At 40.2% G+C, this 19,247-nt stretch overlaps 1 protein-coding gene across 2 annotated transcripts in view; it reads right to left on the bottom strand.

Annotated features, from left to right (window-relative positions):
* The window catches only part of C12H19orf12 (chromosome 12 C19orf12 homolog), a 33,627-nt gene extending 14,397 nt beyond the window's left edge, over nt 1-19,230 (bottom strand). Inside the window, exon 1 of one of the 2 annotated variants that reach the window (XM_050904122.1) lies at nt 19,169-19,230. The gene's annotated coding sequence lies outside the window, so the exon portion shown is untranslated. Of the gene's footprint in view, nt 1-10,836; nt 10,857-19,168 lie in introns of those variants that run through there. The other variant, XM_050904125.1, reaches the window with a different exon arrangement.
* Nucleotides 19,231-19,247: the final 17 nt, after the last annotated feature.

Genomic DNA, 19,247 nt, shown 5'->3' with positions numbered 1-19,247 from the left:
GCATGTGCAAGTAATACAGATCCATTTGCCTAAGTTTGCAAAGCACCTAAAAATGCTCTTGAGATTTCCCTTTTGTGTCAATGTGTTAACTTGGATATAGGTGAGGATCGTTTAATTTACAATGTTACATCACAGCAAGAGAAAAGAGGAAAAAGGAAGAAATGTCATGTGTTCCCCAGAATGTGTGATGGGAGTGGTCCACAGAGCAGAAAGGGGATGGAAGATGTAACAAAGCAGGTTTCTAATCATATCCAAGTTTAGGAGGGTAAGAGATTTCTATCAGTTCCCCCAGAAGTCTGGGAAACCCTATGCTGCAGTGAAGAAAAGCTGCTTTGCTTATCCCTGTCTAACGTCTAGGGCTCTAGACAACCTACATCTCTCCCTAGATACTATAAAACCCCAGTATGTATGCTCTGATAGGGTCACGGGAATAACAGCATCTGTTCTGAAAGAGTCTGCCACTTCTGCTTCATATTATATTTATAATTTGCACCTTCCCTTCTTGACAACAATACAGTTTTATAACTTCTGAGTTCCTGATATTATACTCTGGATTACCAAGAAAATGGTTAGCTTCACAAGATCAAACAAGGCACAACCTATATTGAAAATGAATATAAAAGTAATGTTATAGCATTTAAATCCTTAAACAGAGCCACTTAGTAGGCAAATTTTGCAACTGCAGAATGGCTGTTTAAACGGAACGGCGCTTTCTCCAGAACTCTGTACAATGAGAAAAGGCAACATTTCTAAAACCAGGAACCTAACGCCAATTTTCATCTATTAACACTCTTGACCTCTGTGCATGCAGGTGTAAATAATGTAGTAAAAATGACCGAATCACTATAGGAAGACACAATAGCAGGTTAGAGATCCACTACAAGCAAAGCATATGCTTGATGGCAAATCTTTTCCCCATTTCCTACATTAGATATTCATCAGGGTCTGACTTCTAATTGAATGCAAATAAAGGATATAACAGGTTTTTGCATATGAAGTGAAGATATAGAACATCTGTCTCTTCACAGCCTTTCCATGTACCTTATGTGACATTAAGCAAAGAAGAGGTTTGCCTCATCAGCTTGTAGGAAACAGTTTGAATTTGAAGAACAGTATGACTGAACTAAATCGTTCCACCGCTGCTGTAAAAGGTGCTTCTTTGGTCTCCCCGCACACTCTCAGGTGATAAAATGACAAGTTGGGCAAAATTAGTTTCAATGCCAAAAAGATGGACTACTGGTGCAGAAGGTCACAAAACACTAGTAATTGCCTTATATCATCTCAGTCTTGAAAGATGATCCAAAAATATAGGCTGGTGCTTTGGAATAAAGCACACATTGCTAGCTAGCACTATCCACGCGAGCTGTTAAAGATATTTAAGGCATGTCCTTAACTGCAAATGGTATACCTATCTTCCGCTCTTTTAGACTCTTATTATAGTAGTCATTTATGCTGGTTTTTTACTTCCTCAGCAGCCTAATTCAGTAATTGTGTTTACTGGTACAGAGTAGCCATTTTGTGACCTTTTCAGAAAAAGCTACAGCAAATCTGAATGTAAAAGTCAGTGTCCTGAAATTAGTTTACATGTTTATATGTTATAGCATGTATGAACACTGAAGCAGAAATAAAATCCTGGATAAAAAATAGCTACACAAAATACCTGCAAGGTTTCCAAAGAGGAGCTAAAAAAGAGACAGTCTCCTACAACCACTTCCTCCACTCACCACTCTTTTGCAGAATGTATCTAAGAAAAGTGCATCTGAGCTTTCTTCAAACTTCTAATTAAAGGGCATGCATAAAGTAGACAAAGTTCAAAATCAGATCTAAAATGCGTATTGTAAATTCAGTTAAGGAACAAAGCATTCTAGTATCAAGGATGGAAGGATGACATTTGAAGGTGTCTGGAATAACATCAGTGATAGATTTCCATGCTTGATACTATTCAGTGGTGTGAGAAATCTGTACCATAACCTGGTGCTTGTGGAGTCTGAAAATAGTAAATGTTCAGCTACATATAATTCTGGCCCCAAACGTACAGTACTTTGGAGATGCAAAGAGTAAGCACAAAAGCTGACTTAAGTCCCATCAGAGTCAAGGGTCCTTGGCTGACTTCACTTCCAACCTTACACCGACTTCATGGGTGCTCAATAAGAGCCCAAATTTTACAAAGCTGTTAGACTAAGCTTCCTGTTCTTCTGGGAACACAGAACAATTCTCTCCAGCCTTCTTGGGTCTGAGTTCTGATAACGTGGCAGGCAAGAGGGGAGCTCGCAGTCAGCTAGGTAGTAGAGTGGAAGGGAAGAGGCCAGCTTGTACAGCTTGCATTGCCTGATTTTCTTTTCTCATGTGCTAGGTTGGAGGCAAGAAGATGGAAAGGTGAATTTGAATCACTGTCTATAATGATGGACCAGATTCAAAGCTTCTAGAAGTCACTGCAAATACTCAAATGTGTTACAATGGGATTTTCAGACTTACACAGTTTAGCATGTTATATTTTAATGCTGCCTCCTGGGACACCTCTCTGCTTCACTTGCAATCACAAGGGTGTCACCATTTGGGATCACACATAATGCCTATGTGGCTACAACAGGGTTGTCTAAAGAGCTATTGCTAAGCTAAATGAAGAGCAGGGCAGTGTTTATACCATATTTATAGTTGTCATATAATGTGATCTAGACTTTGGAAACAAAAAGAACTGGAAACTCTTTGCAAACTACAAAGAGGCCCTTTGCTGGCTTTCTGCAGACCTCAATTTGGGAACCACTGCCTTAAAAATGTAACAAATTACTGTCTCAGGAGTAAAATGATGTGCATTCAAAACCGCAACGGGCATAATTTATAAAGAACAGATAATACCAAATGGCTTTACCTACAACAGTGTGCATATACACAACCATGAGAGACGAATGCCACTGGAATAGAGGGCATTGGCCGAGCAGATGACTGAATGCTAGAAAGGGAAAGAACTGAGCAGCCCCTTCTCTATGGTAAGTTCCAGGGGATCTTTCATTCTGCCCTAAGCAGACAAGCATTAAGTTCTCAAAAGTCTGTTGGAAAGGCTCACAGCAGGATGTGCCAATCTCTATACCTCGGAAGAATAAAAGGCTAAGATTTTGCTGCAATTAGAATAAACAACTGTCCTTAATTTCTGTCAAACAGTAGATGTCTCCCTTTGCCAGTATTTGAAACGTGTGTAAAAATGTTGTTAGGGTACACATCCACAGCCAACATTATTAGTCTTTTTTCAGCCTACATTCCCATCATGCCTCGCAGAAAAATCCATGGGGGACGAAAGATAACACTGAGTCCAAACTCTGAGAACAGAGCCCTATGAAAGCAACAAATTATAAACTCTACTGGAGAGATTTTCTTCAGAAAGATCACAGGTCTCATGCTTTAGTCATGGCCCGTTCCTTTGCCAGCAGGTTCAGAGAGAGTGATCTGTGAGAGCTAAGTGATTTCTTTCAAGTAAGCTGCTCATGATGACTACAGAAACCTCAAGGATTACAGTGCACAAACAATGGGAGAAAAGCTGCTTCAAATAACACACCCAGACAATGGAGTTGCCATTATGGTAGCAATGCAAAATATGGACAGGGATTTAAATGAAACGAGTGGTATCTGTATACTTTGGAGGGCTCACGTGTGCCAAATTTGGCAGCATGAGTGTTCATATTGCTTGTTGCTCCACCCCTTGAACAATGAGGCTAAACCCCATACGTGCAGGAGTTGGTAGAGCACAAGCGGTTTTGCTAATCACACTGCATGCAAAAGCAAAAAGACAAAGGAAACTAGTAATGCTTAGACTAGCATTGGGGAAATAATTAAGCACGAATGAAATATTGTATGTGGATTTGAAATGAATGTTCTTGGAAACAATTGTGCTGTTTCAGTTGTGCTGCTTTTCCCCCTAAGTTTCACAAAGTAATTTGCATGTCATTTAAATAAATACCATAAATTATTGCAAACTTTTTGTTTCTATTTACATAAAACAAAATGCTCATTTCCATTATTGTTTTGATTACCTGACAAGAGTGAAATGCAGAGGACTGAGAGGAAACTTGTCTCTTTCCAAAGTATTAGAGATTTCTCATGCATGAGCGAGCTAGAAAGGAGGACCCCACCTTTAGCTTTGCCTTACGTCGGCAATTAATGCTCTGTAGATATAACAGAGATACAGGATTGGATCTTTCAGTTGAGCCAAGCTGGAGCTGCAAGCTGGTCGAGGGTACTGGTATATGCTGCTGCCTTGCACTTGCCTTCCACTTGTCAGGGCTTCATGGCCCTTCATGAAAATAAGAACAGCCTCAGCACTGCTTGTCTGCTGGCATGCAACGTTCACTGGCCAAATCTGCTTTTTCTGGGATAGCTTAGTTGTCTGGGGCTTAAGCACACACAGCAAACAATGACAACTCTACAGGCATACTGAACTTGCACAAGCCGCTGGAGTGCTCGACAGCATCTGCAGTGGATACTCGGTACAGCTTTCACACGCTGGGAGGTTAGGACACTTAACTCGCATCTCTCTCATGAATTCTCTGTTTCTCTTTGAGAATTCATGAGATTTAACTTCAACCACCATAACTTACAAGGCCTATACTCTTCTTCTCTGATGCTCATATTGTTTTCACTTCCATTCAGTGTTACTCACACATCACCAATTTGATTTCACCTCTGATAAATATTTGCCTCCCTTCTTGACTATATAATTAAACTTCCTTCTCCGAGTCCTTCTCAAACCTGCTTTCTCCTCTCACCCTATCAGGGGGGGTCAACAGCATCCAATTCAGAACCCTTGCCATTCTGTGCATTCAGAGAATTAAAAAGAAATCAAATGATTGAAATACAGATCCTAATCCAGAAAAAGGTAAGTACAAGGTAGCCTAAAAAGTTAGGTAGGTGCACACCCCTCTGCAGGATCATATGGGGCCTGTTGGCCACTGAAAACAAAATATAGGTACCATCACCTGAAAAACCAAGTAACCTAACCATCTGCAAAAGGAGGAATTGAATATCTAGCATAAATTTTAATGTTCTGGCCGTAAGACAGTAAATGATTATTTGGGCTTCTGACCTGTGAAGACTGCCTGCAGGTTTCCTCCACAATGCTTTATTTACCTCTGGTTGCTCTCTCCAGTCTAAAAGGGAACCCAACAAATATTCTCCTCTCTTCTCACACAACCCTGGGCTGCTTTTGCCCATGGTCTGTTGTAAAATATGTCCAACATTACAGATTGCAAACCAGAAGAACTCATTATACAGATGCTGTTTTCACAGGATACCCTGTAGTCTCAATTTCTAATGCTGTTTTTTGTTTTATAAACCAAGGGATTCAGCCTGCTTCCCATCTTGGATACGAAGGCATTTACTTTCCTGGACTTTGCTTAGTGGAGTCCTAAGTTTTGTTTCACCACAAAGGAAGTAAAATTGACTGCGTCTAACTTCATGATTTCCAGATATCACTAGGGTGTGCTGTAGATCATGAAATTTCAGTAAAGCACAGTTAACAAGGAAAAATCTAGCTGCTATACTAAATATTTTAAATTAATGACAAACATAGAAGCAACTCAACACTGACTCAAATTCCTTTTAAAACAACATACACACTCAAGAGAGGTAATATAACGCCTTAACAATTGTCGTGGTTTAACCCCAGCCAGCAACTAAGCCCCACACAGCCGCTCGCTCACTCCCCCCTGGTGGGATGGGGGAGAGAATTAGAAGAGTAAAAGTGAGAAAACTCGTGGGTTGAGATAAGGACAGTTTAATAGGTAAAGCAGAAGCCACGCACACAAGCAAAGCAAAACAAGGAGTTCATTCACCACTTCCCATCAGCAGGCAGGTGTTCAGCCGTCTCCAGGAAAGCAGGGCTCCATCAGGCATAACGGTGACTTGGGAAGACAAACGCCGTCACTCCAAACGTCCCCCCCCTTCCTTCAAACAATTTTGTTACACAGGCTTGGTAAACACAGTGTGGTACACAACAGAGAACTAACTAGAGTCAGGCAGATAATCACACACCTAAACTGCACATAGATAACTAAAATCCAGGCATGCAGTCTGGTGGGAATTGAAAAAATGGGACTAGAACCAATATCCATAACAAACCAGGTAACAAGCAATAAGTTTCTGGAAAACTTTCTCTGAAAAAAAATTATGAGACTATTTAAGTCACTGGAACTCACAAGGGTATGGCCTGGGGATGCAGAGTCAGGGGCTGAACAGTAATTATTTATACCAATTAATGCATATAAACAATGGTGCTGAAATTCCCAGTGAGGATAACAGTAGAACTGAACCAAATTCATCACAGGAAACTGCACCTGTCAGATATCAGCTCTTAGTACAAGGGTGCCCAGCATGGACTGACACCAGGAAAGGGACCGCAACCTCTGGATGAAGGAAAGCATCAGCTCCCAGCTCTTGGCTTCCACCCACTTCCAGCCTCAGCAGGAGGTGGGAACCCTTGCTACAACCTACACCCAACCAGCTGCTCAGCTCTTGGGAGGAAGCATCTTCCCACTCTTGTGCCTATAACCTTCAGCCTAGGAAACATGACATATATCCTGGCACACCATCCCGTCAACTACCAGAATAGTCATGGAGTGGTGGTGGGATAATGAACCCAGCACAATAAGGATGCTGAATCAGAAGTTTTTAAGCACACGCTCAACTTTAAGAATATATTTACACTAACAACCACAGACTCAAATGCAAATTTAAAAACAGGCACCTATTTAAACACTAACAAAAGCTTAAATGGTTTACTGCACTGAGGCCCCAACTGTCAAGACATATCCAGTATGCCATAGTTAGTGGTAACAGCAAACAGAATTATCAAGTGATGCTTTAGCAGGCTGTATGAACTGAGTTTGGTAGTCTTACACCATGAACCACATATTCATTATTATAACAATTTGTATTACTATTTGTAGCATCTAGGGAACCCCAATCAGGGCTCTATTGTGTTACAGACTGTACAAGCACAGAAAAATAGGATGGCTCTTATAATGAGTACATCACAAGCCCCACTACCATAATTAACATTGATTAGCATCGATGCAAACAGCATGGGAAGACAAAGATTGAGCCAGTTTGGGAGCTGAGGTACCCTCTCACCCTTAAGGTGGCTCCTCCAGTTCCCAACTGCAGAACAGAGGGGAGGCTGTTTCAGTGGAGAAGGCTGCAGTCTCCAGTGCTCCCAGTTAGCAGCTCCCATGAGCACATTCCAGGACATGGGATTCAAAGAGGCATCTTTGTCACTTACTAATCCAGTCTCTATCACAGGCAACTATGTCACACAATCCTGCCCTTAAAATTATCAAGAACCATTACAAACCAGTTAAGAGTGCTTTTTCTTCCTACTCAGGGCATACATCTCTCTGAAAACATACCAGGTTGGCTGGAACAGTTGGATTAGACTGTGTATCTACACATCAACCTAAATACTAAAGAAAGCCTACTATTCACTGTCACAGATCAGTATTAGTGTGAAATGCAATGGCTAGAATTGACCTAAAACAAGAATCAGAGTCAGACTTTCAGAGTATGTAAATCAACTGAAGTCAAAACACCAGTACCAAACCTGCTCCCTAATGTCTCAATGGGATATTTCCCCTGCTTCCCCAAGCCACCCCTCCCAGCATTTGTTACTCTTCCCCAATACCGCTGTGAAGCAGTAAGATTGCAACCACCACAATCAATTCTGATCAAAAAGGACAGTTGGCAACCTCTGATCTACTTAATGTATCAGAAAAAGACCCAAAAAAGCCAGACCCACTTTAAATAAAATCTCAAAAGAGTGACTTAGTGGACATGGGATGTGGAGCTGCATGTAATAAACTTCCTCCCTCCAATATACAGCCCTTGCTAGATCTATAATTATCATATGCATCTTCTCATCCCAGGCCCATGGCATTTTCCCAGGTTTGCCTTGGACACTAAAGCAGTTTTTCCTTTCCAACTGTAAGGAAGAGTGTCAACAGCTCTGTAACGCCAGCAAAAAAAGATAACATTCTGAAATGGATAGTGTGAAATTATAGGGTTGAATATTTTGATTGTGTAATGAAACTACCTTTATTAACCAAATGAGATTCAAGACCCAAAACTTTCCTATGAACCATCCTCTCCCCAAAATGTTTCTGCATGTTTTTATTGCATAACCTAACAAAATACAGCCACCTTGAATTTCACTTTCATATCCAGTACCATGGAAAATATATCCACAGAAAATACATTCACACTAGAAATTTAGATCTGTTCTCCATGACATCACTCATGTAACAACCTAACCTGCAGTCTGGTGTATCCTCAGACTCAGTGCATATCTGAAGAATTCTCACATGCATTAAACTGAACATATATGTAAATATTTGCAGGATTATACTGTAGCCACATTTTCAAATGCAATCCAGATATGTTTACATGCTCAACTGTAGTTAGATTCTGGTGTTTTGCTACTTTTGGCCATTCTGGTAAAGTTTCTTAATTTTTTTTTTTAAGATACTTCCTACAATTTCACTCACAGTGCAGTGAAAGATAATTCTATAAAGCCTAAAAATAAACTTGGATCTGCTAAAAAATTCATCATTTCACTCCCAGGCTTCCAACAGCTGGGCTTGTCTGATTTAGGTTTGACACCCCTGAGAGCTACAAGCACAACTTATAAAAATGAGCAAGTTTACATGAGAATGATGAAGAGATCGATTTTTTTAATCTTTACTTTGCCAAACTACTGTCCGGGGCACTTATGACTGGAAGACATTTATTTTTGGCAATTTCTCACTCACTTTTAATACTGTACTTATGTTATTTGCAAATTTGGAGAGGTAATGTCCAAATACGTACTCTTCTCTACATGTACTTCTTTCAGCGTTGCTCATTACATTCGTTAAACAATTTAATTCTCAAGGATCTACTGGAGATACAGTGAAGACCCCCTGAACACCAGTTAAGAATAAACCTGTAATGAGAATAAATTACACACACATATCAATTGCTACAAGTCCTGTAAGGAGTGAGACCTTTCTACATAAACATCTGCTGCAGAATTAAATCTGATACATTAATAAAAGCCCTCCCCACCCAAATCAAACAATGGAAGTATAAGTTACCCGATCAGTTAAAAGAATAAACCTTTTAAATAAATAAATTTGCACTACACCAATTTATGTCACTGTGGTACTTAAGGCGAAACCTTTTAAAGGAATAGATTTACTGTGCATACAGATCTCCACTGGGTATGTGTAATTATGCAAAGGAAAGGCATTACTTTTAAAGTGGATGAATGGCTGATACTTTTTGATTTACTGCTAGAAACAGAAAAATGGTAATGGCATGAAATAAGCATTTGCAAAACCATTTTGGCAGACAGAAAATGTTTGATTTACCTAGGGCATCCATCAGGTTCTATACTTTAGATCAAAGTAGATAAATGGAAAGGCAAATGGATATTTGGGAAAAAAAGTCTACAGCTTTTCTGTCAGCCCTGCAAGTAAGTTAAATGGTTGGAGGGGGAAAAAGCCCAAGGCTCTCTGGATGGAAGGAAGTCATGATTCATCACTGCTCTGGCAACTACAGCTTTCTGTATTTACCTGGAAAGGTGAGAATGGCATGGAAGTAATTGTAACTTTCTCATTCTGGGCCTGATTCTGAGATGTGATTTGCAGGCAACTGGCAAAGCTCAACATTTCCATATGACACTGGAAATGGATAACGCGTACCTTGGGTCATATTTTCCTCTCAACTCCAAGTTCTTCACTCTCTTTTTCTCTCCTCTTCTGGCTTGAATTCACATTGGTGAGGAAAATATGTTCCAGTCAAGACACACACCCCCCCAAAATTGACAACCACTGCCTTTTCAGATCCTTTCGAAATCTGTGCAATAGGAAAGCACACTGAAGGTGGAACATGGCTTACTGGACAATTATCTGTGACAAGTCAGGAGACTGAAGAACCAAAAATCAGCTTCTTCCTATGATAGAATTCTTCCTAGAGGTTCCTAGTGAAAAGCATGATTTCTGAGTGTCCCATGATCCTGTTCCGAACTCCTCCTATACTGAAATGCATCACCAGGAGCTCTGTAGTGTATGCATCGTGTCAAACCCTTAAAAGCATCACTAGACCTGTGGTACATGTGTTGCACAGATGGTCTCAACATGCACAGTAAATCCAAAATGTTTGGGACACATCCAATTTGTTGTGCTTGTGAAAATCCACAGGAGGGCACATGCACAAGAGCCCCAGCCACATCAGATTTACTGCGAGTGTGCACATCATGTGCAGTGGGCATTTCCAGTAAGTGTCAGATTTGCTATACATGCATGGTAGAAAGGATTTGCTCACGTGCCAAGAAAAGGCTAGGATTGCTAGACATCTGGAAATCTTGACAAACATACATAATCCTTGACTATAACCTCTCGACAAAATGTCTGGCTGGGGAAGGACACGTCTGGAGAAATTCAACATGTGTCCCTCTGCCTGCTCCATCAGGAAAAAAAGCAGAGCAGGGTATGGCCTTTCCAGCTCTCTCCACATCATTATGAACAAGAGCAGCAAATCCATCAGCTACTTCAGCATCCATTTATTCTATGGAAGGGTTGCCCAGCTCTTAAGAGGCCAAAGAGCAATCAAAACTCATGTCTTTTGCCCAGACAGGTACAAAAGCCTGCAGGACTTATAATTACACAATAGCAGAGAGCTGGCTGCTCTCTAGGATACTTGTTTCATACATTTATCATAACAAAATTAGCAGGTATCTGCTTCTGCTGACTTACATGGCCTGTATTTTTAACTCAGTAGCTTATCCTTGACCACTGAAATACTGGAATACATTACCCAGAGAGGTTGTGGAAACTCCATCCTTGCAGATATTCAAAACCTGCCCGGACAAGATCCTGAGCCAGCTATTCTAGTTGACCGTGCTTTGAGCCGGGGGGTTGGACTAGATGATGCCCCTTCCAGCCTCCACTGTTCTGTAATTCTGTGAACATCTTTCCCTTCAGTTTTGTAGATGCACTTGCCTTCCAAGAAGTAATTCATTGATCATATCTCTACCATAAGCCATGGTTATCACTGTATACAGAGAGTTCAAAGATGCTGTGTTTGTGGAGCGGGCCAAATCCTCTGCAGTGATCTGCAGTTATCAACAAAAAATGACCAAAAAATATGAAGTTTTACCAACAAAAGAGACCAAGAAGGACAATGCTAGCCCTCTGCTGCATTCCACTATCTGTGACTGGTAAACAGGCCTTATACATACGGCTTTACATACACAGCTCCACAGATGAGATGAAAGCCAATGCGTCTTCAGACCAGGCTCAGCAAGTAGCACCCAGACCCTTTGTGCCTATATGCCCTCCAATCTCCCCTCCCCTCTCCCCAAGCTTATCTTTAGTTATGCCTCTCTGAAACAGCAACTCTGCTACAGACTTCCACATACATAAACTCTTAAAATCAAGACTCAAGACTAAGACCACCAAATGCAGGATGCATGTACACTTATAACAGTCAATGTACCTATGTGAGTAGACTTGTGCACATCCAGGGATATTTGAAAGTTATACACTTTGTCTGTAGAAAAAGTCATTGCAAGCTTCCATGCAAGGAATAAAATAAGTGTTAAAATATTGAGCTAGAAGTAAGGCCAGACTGTATTTCTCCTCCTGTAATAAATCAGCACTATATGTATATATTAAATCCAATCCCTTGATGTGTCCAGTTTCAGTGATAAAACCTTAGCGAGCAGGGCAAAAGTTATTGGGTAGAGATCGATATGCTTGCTTGTTGTCCTTGATTGGCAATAATGTGACATTTTCTCCTTGACTGCAAGAGGCGCTTTTGTGATTTGGGAGCATAAAGAAATTCTGTACTTGACAGATTTATATAGTAGGAATACGCTAATGTCCTTTGACCCGCCTAAGAATAAATACGACCTACCAAATTGTCATTTTTATGGGTATTTACAACTGAGGCACTTTGTAAACCTAAGAACTAATATTTCCCAAAGGAAATGTGTGCTCTTGAATCTTGATAAATTATTGAAAAATACAAGCCACTACCAGCCCTACAAATTTTCTCTTCTATTTCTCCTATTTTTAGTTACATAGGAGTTGTCAAAGCAGATTGGACCACTGATCTATTTCACTGGGTATGTTGCTGCAGCCAGAGCTAGTGCTTCCGAGGAATCCTATATTTTTGGCTATTTGATCAAGGCTGTGTAAAAAAAAAAATTCCTTTCTGAAACTGAAGGTTTTCAGTGCCCGACTGAAATAGTAGTCATATAATTCTTTACGCTCTCAAATTACTATTAGAAAAGTATTACAAACTATAATTTCCGCAGCCCAAATGCCACCAGCTGCATTTGCTCTCATGAATGCTTCAGTTGATACTTTAAACAGACAGTACAAGGAGTAAAATAAGCCATCCCAGTTCACCCAAACTCCAGTGCTCACTACCTCCTGGGTGTAGTGCAGAGACTCTGTAATTTAATAACTCGTTACTGACCAACTACATCCCTAGTTTCTTAATTCTGCAGGCCAGGTGACCCAGGAAGCCTTCACTCGATTGCTGTATCTCAGCTCCACTTCATCTCACCTACCCACCCACTTGCCACATATATTTCTTCCGTCACCTTTATGCTGTCTCTGCCCACAAAGGCTTTCAGAAAACACAAACTAACTACCCGCAGAGGAGAGACGGAAACTAGTGAGATGAGGACCTCTGCCCTTCAGAATCTTCCTCTGGAAGATGACAGCGCACGACTATACCTCTATAGCTTGGTGTTAGGGAAACAGAAGTTTTTGACACGAAATTGATTATTAATATTGTCATCCATAACAGAATGGTTGAAAGCTATTTCCTTTTATCCTTATTCTCCAGCTGAAAGTTGACAAAAAGTCAGCACTATTCAGGACAGTATCTAAGATATTAGAGTTGCAGTATTTTTCCAGCAGAAGCTTATTGTTTCTCCTCTTGGTTATATCCCTGTACAACAGTACAGATCCTCTCAAAGGCTTTCAACACATCAGATTTTGACTAAAGCATCATGACGTGGCACTCATGTCTACTTTTACTCCATTTCTAAGGGCAGCTGCTTTTCTATTTTTCTTTGCGCATCTGTGGACAACAAAATCTTTTCTCTATCACAAGAATATCTTCATTAAGTCAGTTTCTGCCTTCAGCTTATTCTTAGTCTTCTGCATACTATAATCTATGTATATGCACAAGAAAGGCTTGAGAGGCAAACTGAAAAAACAGGAAGCTGGAATAAACAATGAGGCAGGAACTGCAGGAAACCTGAGCATCTTTTCTTGCCCTTACTGTGCTGCCTTCCTTTTCATCCTTCTTTACTGTTGAATTTGGGATTCCTCCTACATTTGTATGAAACATGATTTCAATGATGTCCTCTGTTTTGTGACCTCATTCTGATAGCAGTATGACATGGCACAGCTAATACAGTGACTGCGGCACAAAGTCAAACAATTCTGAGTTTAACTACTATCTATCTCGAACACTTAATTTCATATCAGATTTGGCAAATTTAGATATTTAAAATTTCTTGTACACTTAACTTACACTTTTACACTTAATGTTGTTCACTAAGTAATAAAAAGGTCCTAAATACCCACTGATTCATCAGCTCCTACCCCCTACACTGGATATTCTATCTCCCTTTGCACAGGTAGTAGGATAGAAGTTGCATTTTAATATACAAAACACTCAATAACCCAGTGATCCAAGCGACCAAACAGCACCTCTGTCCCATTCATTTCAAGGAGAGTGACGTCCTCTGGAAAAAGAAATTACAAAACACTAACGTTTGCTGTCTGACACTGAATTTACTTTGTGAAACAATGAAAATTTGACTGTGACAGGAAAGAGGGAAGTTAAACATAGACAGAGAGTAGTAGTTTCACCCCAAATCAGCAAAATCCCTTTTTGACATCTTGAAAGAAACCTACCTGTTAATAAGATCAACAGATTTTTAATCAGGATAATTACCCTTTCCTATCCTTAAGTGTTTAACAAGAAACATCTTAGGCTCTCCTTACCTTACTGCTTCTAAAGCTTCAAACTGTAAGCAAAGGAACAGACTATGCTGTGAATTGCAACCCTTCTGCCTCATGTGAAAGGCTTTCCTATTTGCATTGCAGACTTTTTTTCTCCCTAAAATTATCTGTGCATTTAAAGACTGGGGTAAAGAAGCGTCTATTGCTCTCAACATTTCACTAGAAACCATCTGGCCTTACTTTTAGTTCAGCTGCTGCCTCTGTTTCCTCTATTTGCTGCAGACCTACAGAGGCTGACAGGAAGGAGCAATGGTTTTCTGTCTGTGAGCAAAGCACAGGGGAAAAAGGGAGTCATCTAAGAAGGCTGGAATACTTCAGTGCCCCAAAGGCATTGGTCTGAGATAGTGCATAGGCAAGTAGTAACTTTGCCAGCTGAAGAATAATCGAAGGAAAGTATTTAATAGGTCTGTCTGGACCTGAGTGAGTGTCAAAGTCTTTTTGACAGATGAAGTCAGGAATATGAATGCAGTCAGGAAACTATGTAACATTTTCAACTTAATATTGACTAAGTATGGACTTTTCAATAGAAGATTCCTAACCAGTCACCATATGAGAACAATGTGACTGAAGTTATTAGTCCTGACACAGGTCTTTAACAGACATCCTAAGGGAAATAGGCTTTTTATCCCTAAAACAAGTGTTCAAAGGATCAAATAATCCTTGTCACTAAGAGTTGAACAATGGTTAAGAGTAGGGGAAAAAAAATGGAGAGAAGTTCCATAATGCCTCAACATGAACAATTTCTTGCAAGCCCCAGTACAAGCACTGGTTCTTATAAAAGCAAGGAGCTAATTGGGTAGGTTTCCCTGACACCTCTAAGGCAGGAATCCAGCTCTATCTCTGGAGGATTTTAAGTTCTGATGGTATTTCTGCCACTGGGACTGTAGAGTGGAAGGGAGGGTCAATTCTACTACACACCATGGCATGTTAGCTCACAAAAAGAATATCTCAGCCCAATTCTCCACCCTTTCTGAACAATATATTATTTAGGTCGCACAGATAAGCACTGCAAATGTGCAAGAAAAAAAAAAGCCACAGACAGTTCTGTTCCTAAGCTCAACTTCTAAGTTCCTCAGCACAGTAAACACTGGATGTTAGGACAAAGGTGCAGGAAGTAAGTGAAGTTTTTTTAATGCAAACCTTTAATGGTTTCTTTTTGAAGATATATACATCTAAATCTGCTCTTAAACCAAGGAGCTGTGAATTCCAAGCCTGGATTTTGCTACAGGTATCACCCCTTATTGCCGTAATTATCCTGCAAAACTTCAGTTTTCTTTTAGGAAAAAATGTCTCCCTAAGCACACATACCAGCAGAAATGACCTTGGAAACATAACCTAGGTGTGAACTCACAAAGTCTTAACTAAAGAGGCTGCAAATAACCTGAAACTACAGCAAACATCCCCATGCACCTCTCTCAAGAGAACCATGCAACGTAGCAATTTGTTATGGACTTCGAGATTTTGCTAAAGCCAAATATTTTGGTTTCCTTCCCCCTTCCTGCTCTGCCAGGACCTGCCTGCAAGTCCTTTATATTCCTCATTTTTCCCTCAGTAAGGAGTTTGTTGGAACAGGTGCAGGAAACAAGAACTGGGCTCCAACTTGTAATCAGGGAGTCTGCAGAGTCAAAATAATGGGATGAAAGAACAGCCTAGCAGCTGGATCAGCTGCCTAAATGACACAGGGAAGAAAATCTCTTAAAATTATCTGTAAATCTTACAAGCTTACATATTTTCAGCACCGAAATAGGTAAAAAAACATTTGTCTTATTAGGTCCAGATAAAAATATTCACGTTTTATGAATGGAATGAGGGTTTATTAAGATTTATACATTGATTTAGACCACAAAGTCTATTACTACCAGTGAGTTGTATTTATCTATAATTTCACGAAAGAGATCCCCATTTTACTAGGTATCTTTCCTGTACTAAAGGTGATACTGAATCTTCATGTAACATCATTTTGCTACACAAACGGACACTAACATTCTCTCTGCTGGTTCATAAGTTAACAGCGAGAACCACATGTGAAGTTCAGGTGGGCACATTAGGGAACTGAGCTGTGGGCAATTACTGTTACATTTTCACAATCTATTTTTAAGTTTTTTCTGCTCAGCACAGAACGGACACGAGTAGGTACAGTAACTATGCAAAAGCAAAACCTGAGAGAAAGAGAACCAACAAGAAAGGGAGGCCACTATCTGACATTTAAAAGGGCAAATCAAAAGCAATCAACACCCAACAAAATGCTCAATGTAGGATGAGGTGATAGCTTAGGATATACTTAGGATACTGTAATGAGGCTAACAAGTGCTGTGTGTTTTAATGTAAATTAACACAAGATAATCTCTTCACATATTTAAGTGATGCACTTGAAATTAATTAATACATATTTAATAGAAGTCTTCTTGAACAGCTGTTATTTACTTCTGGAGTTTCTACACATTAGCACTGTCTGCTTTGTTCTGCTCTGAAGTTGTTCATGCTCTAAAGTACTTTAACAACTTGGGCTGTATAAAAATTGAACACTCTTCCCTAAAGAGACAGCCTTTCTGATAACTTAATATTTTTACATTAAATATTCAAACACTTTCTGAACAAAAGGTCAAATTCTGCTTACAGCATCTGTGTGAAACAGGCAAGCAGATGCTTACTGCTGCTAGACAAACACTTTCAGCACAAAGAATGACAGACAGTTGGCGATCAGTCACATTTCCAGGCTTTAAAATCAGCTTTCCTTTACCTCTGTTCCCTAAATTCTGCACTTACCATTCATATGTAACAAAACAGACCCAAATTATGGCCTGTTCCTTCCGTGTTACACAGTGCTGTGTTAAACAAAATCCTGACAGTGAAAGTATTGTCTACAGTATTCACTGCATGTTATGAGTATTACACCAACTCATTAGGGTTTTTGTCTTACAAAGACTACTGCGTATGACATTACTTCATTTAGACCTTGCAAACACCATTGAAGTAGTTCTCACTTACCACCCCTTTTATTCAGATGAAAATCCATTCAAGTCCCAGTCACTTATGAGTTTTTATGAGTGAATGAGTAGAAACCAATTCAAGAAACATGCCGCTAACACACTGTATTTTCAGACTCACAGTGATGAATGTGACTTTTGGCAACTGTAATGAGTTTCTTTAAACATAGTTATCATCACTGAACAATCCTTATCAGTGTATGGTTGTAATTTGCAGCTGACTAGTTGAAGATGTTTACTCTTCTTATGGCACTACAGCACTGGCCAGTGCTCATTGCTTACATGTCAGCCTTTCTAGCTTACAGGTTTACTGAAAACAACTTTCAAAGTTGTATTAATTATATTAAAATTGTATTAAAAAATACCTGTTGGGACAACCATCATTAAATCTTCTGTGCAATGATGTATGGAAATATATGCAACTTGTGAAAGGCCTGAGAATAATATTGATAACACACTGATGTTTTAGTTGTTGCTAAGCAGTGTTTATACTAAGTCGAGGACTTTTCAGCTTTTCATACTGCCCTGCCAGTGAGGAGGCTGGGGGTGCACAAGAAGCTGGGAGGGAGCACAGCCAGGACAACTGACCCAAATGAGCCAAAGGGGTATTCCATACCATATTACATCATGCCCAGTATATAAACTGGGGGGAGTTGGCTGGGGGGCACCGCGGCTCGGGGATTGGCTGGGCATTGGTTGGCGAGTGGTGAGCAATTGTATTGTGCATCACTTGTTTTGTACATTCTATTATTATTTTCCCTTCCTTTTCTGTCCTATTATTAAACTGCCTTTATCTCAACCCACGAGTTTTACTCCCCCCCCCCCCCCCCCCCCCCCCCCCGATTCTCTCCCCCATCCCACCGGGGGGGTGGGAGTGAGCGAGCGGCTGTGTGGTGCTTAGTTGCCGGCTGGGGTTAAACCATGACAAGTCCTAAATATACAAAGGTGAAAAATATGTACTAATTTAAGCACACTGATATTACTGATATATAAATTCATTCTTTTTTATTTAATGTGGTGTTTTTCACAATAAAGAGGACGTAAGATGGAACTCATTACTCAGGCTAAGAACTTAGACTAAACCAGATCAATGGTCTACCTGGTAAATATGCTGTGGGTGAATGAGTGTGTGGAAGACAGATTTAGAAAGCATCTTCACAATCCTCAAATAATTCTGCACTGCCTATACCAGCAGCTTGGAGTTAGAGCTGCAGATGCAAGGAATGAGGAAGATGACCTAAATTTCCCACCCCCCCGAGTGTGGCTGGTACAAGACTGGGTTAGCTTTCAGCTAGAATCAGCTTCCCGATCCCTATGAGGCCACATGAATGCTCCTGCTGGCACAAGAAAAACAGTGGGGACAAGTGGGTGGGATGGAACTGTTGGTTTTGTTGGAAGTCCAAACACATGGCAGATTAAAACGCTTGTGTAAATGTGGACTTCGAAAAAGTAGTGCCGGCCACAACAAACAGGCACCTGAAAGAATTTCTATGCATTGAAACTTTGTCAGCATATTTAGGAGGAAAAGGGAGAAAAGCAGAAGAATGCCAAGGCTGTCACAGGGTCTAAAGAATCTCTTTTCCAGGAAGTCAGCACACCAAAGACATTTCACTGCTTTTGATGGGAGTCATGTGGGAGACAGACTAGTCCAGAAAAAACAAACGTGAGAAGACTTAATCTTATGCTGTGATGTTCTGGAATCACCGTTACGTTAATGAAACTAAATTTCTTGAAAATCTTTTTGCCTTTGGAAGGAGGATTATCTTTTGTTCAGAGAAGCATGGGCACTCTGCCAGCTGACACAAAAAAAATGTGTTTGTATACTTGCTTTGATATCTACAATATAACTTTCATTAGCATCAGCAGAAGCCTCATGCATAGATGTCAAGGAAAGAGAGAGATCCCAGAGGACAAACTTAGCTCCCAGTCCCAAGGAATGAAAACATATGCCCACATTTTATAAAGCCATGACATAAAAGGTATTCTTTGGGTTATTTTAAACTTCCTTAGAGCTAAAAGATCAAATTCAAGGGGAATCTCTTACAACATACACAGTGAGACTGTCATATTTTTCCTCTGCATTTTACAGGAAAAATGAAAATCTGTGTTTACCTGTCAGCTTTGGTAGAAAGGTTTCCATCATAATTACACCTTGTGTATTGGGAGGAACCTGGCAGTTTTTAACATCACT

This window comes from Gymnogyps californianus, chromosome 12, assembly GCF_018139145.2.
Source record: "Gymnogyps californianus isolate 813 chromosome 12, ASM1813914v2, whole genome shotgun sequence".
Lineage (NCBI taxonomy): Eukaryota > Metazoa > Chordata > Aves > Accipitriformes > Cathartidae > Gymnogyps > Gymnogyps californianus.
The sequence above is the reverse complement of the archived record's forward strand: the minus strand, read 5'-3'. Positions and strand labels throughout refer to the sequence as shown.